The sequence below is a fragment of the Leptonychotes weddellii genome, chromosome 9, assembly GCF_054177405.1.
Source record: "Leptonychotes weddellii isolate Sample4059 chromosome 9, ASM5417740v2, whole genome shotgun sequence".
NCBI lineage: Eukaryota > Metazoa > Chordata > Mammalia > Carnivora > Phocidae > Leptonychotes > Leptonychotes weddellii.
The window spans coordinates 55,246,631-55,253,408 of NC_138377.1; positions in this window are offsets into that span (position 1 = coordinate 55,246,631).

Genomic DNA, 6,778 nt, shown 5'->3' on the forward strand with positions numbered 1-6,778 from the left:
CCCACAACTTGCTATTAATTTACAAAATGGGCTTAAAAAAATCTGTGAGTACTTCATAAGCTTTTAAAGAAATGTGAATACCCACAAAGAATGACATTCCAATTTCACACTTTTTGGATTGTTAATTAAAAAGGGGGCTAGTACAACTAAGACAAAGGAATAAATCTTAACTATATGTCACCAGTGTTTTTTTTATACTTCTAAATTGTCTTCAGAAGACCAAATATTTTAAATAAAAAGGAATATTTTTCTACTTCCAGTACAAGTTTTATTTGCTAATCATAAAACTATTTTATAAACAGCCTAGTGTATGATGAAGTTGGGTTACACACAGATAATTATTAAGTAGCAGATCCAAACCCAGATACCTTTGCTCCTGAGCTCTTACCCAGTCATAGCGTCTCCCACGTTATTATTCTATTATTGTTAATAAGCTACCCTGAGTTTGTCACCAGTTTCTAAATTTATTTAGTAGTTCAAAATATTTAATGCAAGTGTACTATGTGAGAATGTGTTGAACTGCTAGGTGAAAAATACAGAGAACTGCAAGGATTCGAGTGACAAGCAGGGAAGAAAAGACATGTACTATAACATAATATAAACCATTACATAAAGAGTGGCAAGGGCTACAAGACAAATAGAGACAAAATATTATAGGAATTCTAAGGAGAAAGAGATGATTTTTAGTTTGAAATAAGAGTTGAGTGGTGGAATCTGGGAAAATTTTTGAGATGTGTCTATATGACATCTCAGAGTCAGTTCACTAGAGGAGGTAAGCAATGGAATGGTGATGATGATGATATAACATCACATATTAACAGAGCATTTACAATGTGGTCAACATTTAAAATGCATTTTTAAATTTAATTCTCACTAAAATCCAATGGGTAGGTATTTGTCCTCCTCCTATAGATGAAGTAACCAGAGATACAAGGTCACTCAATTAATAAATGATGGCTCATGAGTAGAGCACATAATGCCAAAATGTATGCTATGAATAATATGACGGATGCTTCTCAAAAAAGGTAGTAAAGAAAACATGGTTGGGATAGGAATTTACATGTTGGAAGGAGGACAGTTGGTTTGTCTTTGTCAATTCCAGGATTCTTTTTTTTTTTTTTTTTAAAGATTTTATTTATTTATTTGACACACAGAGAGAGATGGCGAGAGCAGGAACACAAGCAGGGGGAGTGGGGGAAGGAGAAGCAGGCCGCTGGCCGAGCAGGGAGCCCGATGCGGGGCTCGATCCCAGGACCCTGGGATCATGACCTGAGCCGAAGGCAGACGCTTAATGACTGAGCCACCCAAGTGCCCCAATTCCAGGATTCTTAACTGGGAGATGATTTTGCCCCATGACATCTGGCAATGTCTAGAGACATTTTTGGTTTTAACAACTGGGGAAAAGGGTAGTGAGCGCTGCTGGTATCTACGTGGGTGGAAGCCTGGGATCCTGCTAAACACAAACAACAATAACAATGAACAACATAACCCCAAAACAAAGAATTATCTGGCCTAAAATGTCAATAGCGCCACAGTTAAGAACCCCTGGGCTATGCTATCTGGTCTCAACACTCCTGGTTAAGATAGAACCAGGAATGTTATACTTCAGAAAGTAAGTCAGAAAGAAGGAGATGAAAGGGGCAGAAGATAAGGAGAACCAAGCAGAATAAAATGAAGAAACTCTGTAGCTTGAAGCTAATTAGAATGAGAAACATTAAAACAGGAAAAAAAAAAAAAGGGGGGGGTGCCTGGGTGGCTCAGTCGGTTAAGCGTCAAACTCTTGATTTGGGCTCAGGTCATTGCCTCAGGGTAGTGGGATGGAGCCCCACCAGGGGATCCAGGCTCGGTGGGGACTCTGCTTGAATACTCTCTCCCTCTGCCCCTCCCCTCACTGGTGTGCATGCTCTCTGTCTCTAAAATAAATAAATACATCTTAAAAAAAAAAGAAAAGAAAAGAAAATGAAATGAAAAGGGAATAGCCACTCATACAGTTTTTGACATAGGGAAATAACAAAGAACAGAGAACACAGGAAAGGCAAAGTAAATGAAAGTCTTTCTCAGAACTAAAAGAAGAGCACAGGGGAATCCTGAAGGAGGCTACATGGAAGAACTTGAAGTTACAGCATTCTACTGAAAACACAGTGACATGCACGTGCACAGAAAGGCCTTTTTAACACGAAGTAAATCTAGCGAATTATATCAAGGTATTTTGGTGAGGTTTGTATGTGTGTCGGGGGGGGACCCAAAAACAAAACTAAGGGATGAGGATAGACTGAGAATATCTCTAATATAATCACTTTAAAGTTTTTAAAGTCTTTAAAGTTTTGTTGTTTTAGGACTAATGAAACAGTTCTGTTTATATATATATTTTTAAAGATTTATTAGAGAGAGAGAGAATACAAGAAAGAGAGAGGGCACAAGAGTGGGGGAGGGGCAAAAGGAAAGGGAGTCAAGCAGACTCCCTGCTGAGCATGGAGCCCAATGGCGACCTTGATCTCACAACCGTGAGATCATGATCTGAGCTGAAATCAAGAGTCAGACACCCAACTGACTGAGCCACTCAGGTGTCCCTTGTTCTTTTTATATATTTTTTAAAAATGAGTTTTAAAAGATGTAGTAATCTGGGGCACCTAGGTGGTTCAGTCGGTTAAGTGGCTAACTCTTGGTTTCAGCTCAGGTCATGATCTCAGAGTCCTGGAATCGATCCCCCTCCCACCCCCCCACCCTGGGTCAGGCTCCCAGCTCATGCACTTTCTCTCTCTCTTTCTCTCTAGAATAAATAAACAAATCTTTAAAAAAAATGTAGTAATCTACCTTTAAATTAAATTTACCAACCTGGCTTTTTGGACCAAGGTGGCCAAGGTTCATCTGATTTCCTAAGAATGAATTTAGGAAGGGGCAAATTTTCCAAAGAAAGCAAAGAAAAAAAAATAGATTAGGCCACTTAAAAACTCAAAGCTTGGGAAAATATTTGCAACAAATATAAGAAGGTCCAATATACTTACTTTATAAAGAACGCATTCAAACAAAATAAATATTAAGCCTAACAGAAAAAAAGCATAAACATATAAACTTATAGAAATGACATGAATTCACAAAAGAAATCAAAACTGTTAACAAACATATGAAAACTGTCAGCCTCATTATTTTAAAAAATACAAGTGAAAACAAGATACCCTAGATTCAGTGCAATCCCTATATCAAAATCTCAGCTAGCTTTTATGTAGAAATTGACAAGCTGATCCTAAAATTCCCATGGAAATTCAAGGGACTTACAATAGCCAAAACAATAAAAAAAGAAGTTGGAAGACTCACTTTTTCCAATTTCAAAACTTACAACAAAGCACAGTAATCAAGACTGTGTGGTACTGACATAAGGACAAACCTAGAGATCAGTGGAATAGAATTGAGGGTCCAGAAATAAATTTTCATATTTATGGTCAAGTGATTTATTTAATAAGGGTGCCAAGACAATTCAAATGGGGAAAGAACAGTCTTTTCAACAAATTGTACCAGACAATTGGATATTTACATGCTCATGAATAAAGTTAAATCATACCTTATACCATAAATAAAAATCAACTGAAATAGATCAAAGATCTATATATATATATATATATATATATCTATATATATATATATAGATATATATCTGCACACACACAAATCAGGAAAAAATCGAATGAGACAAAAAAATAAAGGATAGAAATACCCCAAAATGTTAATACTGAGTGGTGAGATTATGTATATTTAAAAAATTTTTTGAAACATTACTTGCCAGATTTTCTAAAATCAACATTAAAGAAAAGCTTTTAAAAGTAACAATAACATCAAGAATTGGTTTATATTACCTCACCTATATAAATTTAAGGAATTAGATGCTATTTCTCTAAGGTTGGGAATCTGAAGACAAAAGTAAGCTGAGATTCTAACTCTGTTCAGTTCCTTTCAAGAAAATGCTAAAGCACTCAGAAATACCACAGCACCCTCTTTTGGAAGAAATGTATTATTTTTCACAGGGAGCCTGCTGGAATCATTAAGTTTTTAGAGCTGAAATTCTCTCGGATTATTAAGCCTGGTCTCATTTTACAAATAGGAATTTGGGGTTCAAAAAGAAGAGACCATCCAAAATCATAAAGGGAGGTAGCAGCAGAGCTGGGAATTGAGCCCCATATCAGATCCTAACCAGAACTTATTTTTTTCTGATCTTTGCATTCTTTATTAAACACATTTTTTTTTAAAGATTTTATTTATTTATTTGACAGAGAGAGAGAGAGCACAAGTAGGCAGAGTGGCAGGCAGAGGGACAGGGAGAAGCAGGATCCCCGCTGAGCAGGGAGCCCGATGCGGGGCTTGATCCCAGGACCCTGGGATCATGACCTGAGCCGAAGGCAGATGCTTAACCGACTGAGCCACCCAGGTGCCGCTATTAAACACACTTTTAAGGATTAAAAAAAGTAATGCTGCTCTTCCAGTCTTTGGTAAGTATGAAGGCCTATATTCAAAAAGCACTCTAGGCACCCAGCTATTTATTTATTTATTTTTTATTTGACAGAGAGAGACACAGTGAGAGGGGGAACACAAGCAGGGGGAATGGGAGAGGGAGAAGTAGGCCTCCCGCAGAGCAGGGGCCCGATGCGGGACTCGATGCCAGGACCCTGGGATCATGACCTGAGCTGAAGGCAGACGCTTAACGACTGAGCCACCCAGGCACCCCTAGGCACCCAGCTATTTAAAAGTATTATTTTAGAAATTCTTGCCTGTTGCTTGAGACAAATCAGAGTAAAAATTTATAAAACCTCACAACCTCTGCATTTGTCTACTAATAATATATCCTTCTTCTAAAAAGAAGCAACAGTAGATGAGAGAGTAAAATAATTCCATTTAATCCTAAAAAACAAAATCTTTTTTTTTTTTTAAAGATTTTATTTATTTATTTGAAACAGAATGAGAGAGGGAGAGAGCACATGAGAGGGGAGAGGGTCAGAGGGAGAAGCAGACTCCCTGCCGAGCAGGGAGCCCGATGCGGGACTCGATCCCGGGACTCCAGGATCATGACCTGAGCCGAAGGCAGTCGCTTAACCAACTGAGCCACCCAGGCGCCCCTAAAAAACAAAATCTTAATGAGATAGATTTGATACTAGTTTGGGGCTTCTGAAAAAATCTACTATCATATAACTGACCTAATGTACAGGGATATTATTCTGGAGTAAAGTCCTACAATTTCACTACTTAGGCTGGTTGATGAATGCTTATTCATAAAGGGAAAGAAACAGTATATAACTCTAGTCCAAAAATATAAATAATATAGGGACTGCCATTTTAGCTTTTATCATTCTCCTACTTGTAGATCTGAGCAGTACATCTACTTCCCTGACAGTATTCTTTGAAAGAATACCCTGTGTTTTCCTCTTATTTGAAGGATGACTGACAAAAAGAAACAAATGGACATTTTGACAAGTGACGAATAAAAGAATAATGTATGGCTTTTATCATCAGCAGCATTTTAATGGCCTTTTAAGTATACTGAAGCAGCTGCACTGGGGATATGATACTTATTCTTGGCTGATAGTTGTCTATTGATGAATCTGTAAAGGTAAGCATCATTAATTCTTTTGACAAATATTTACTAAGCAGCTCCTGCCTGTAAGGCATAGTTTTAGGTGCTAGGAATATAGCGGTGAATAAAAGAGGCAAGGTCCCTGCTCTCATGGAATGTACACCCTTGGGAAGTGGGAAACTGTTAGTAAACAAACAAAAACAAATAAATGAACACGGTGATTGTAAAATGTGAAGACAGTAAAATGGGTACCTAAGGAAAACCTTAAAATTAATCTTTACAGTGTTGAACACTCACTAAAAATTGTTCATCAGTTCCACTGTGGCAACCGAGCCAATCCTGTATAGATTATCCATTATAACGCAATGTGATGTGGGCATGGAGCCCACAGTGACTTGCTCTACTGAAGAAAACTGGAAGAGGTGAACTGCTGTGCTCTTTTTTTTTTTCCCATAAGTTTAGTGGGCATATCTTAGTATTCCAGATACTTAAATTAGTTTATTTATCCAGTATCTAAATTAGGCAATGTTTCAGCTATTTCTAGATAGTCACATGGGTTGATTTTCAAGATAACCGTCACTTATCAACATGAGCCTCTCGTGAAATTCTGCCACTGTCAGAATACTAGCTACTCTTGCCCCTTCTGCTGGCTTCCCAGTCTAAGTCTTCTCCATTGCCTGATCGAGACTCAGAACTAAGAGCTAAATGTTAAAAATAAAAACGACAGATATATCTGAAATCAGATATGCTTTACATAACTTTTGATTTTTCCTCACCCATTTTCTGGATGAAATATACCAATTGAAAGCAAAGAATGAGATGAGCATCTTCATTACCCAAAATTAAATATTTTGTAAGTGAAAAATGAAACAATATAGATGTCCTCTGACAAATAATTAATGGAAACTCAATTTATACTTTATAAATAGGAACACTGTTCTAGTTATTCAGCCAAAAGCCTTTCTTCTGGTTAAAACTCCCTAACACCTAATCAACTTCTTTTTTTCCATTTGTGAGTTTGAGTGTGTGTGTGCGTGTGTGTGCGTGCGTGTGTGTGTGTGTGTGTGTGGATGCACACATGCACATGTGTAGTTTTATGAGTTTTAATCAATACCACAATTAGGATACAGAACAATTTCACCATTAATTAATTTTTAATTTTTATAATTCTATGCTGTGAATATTTTAACTCTAACATGTATTTTTTACTTTTATAAT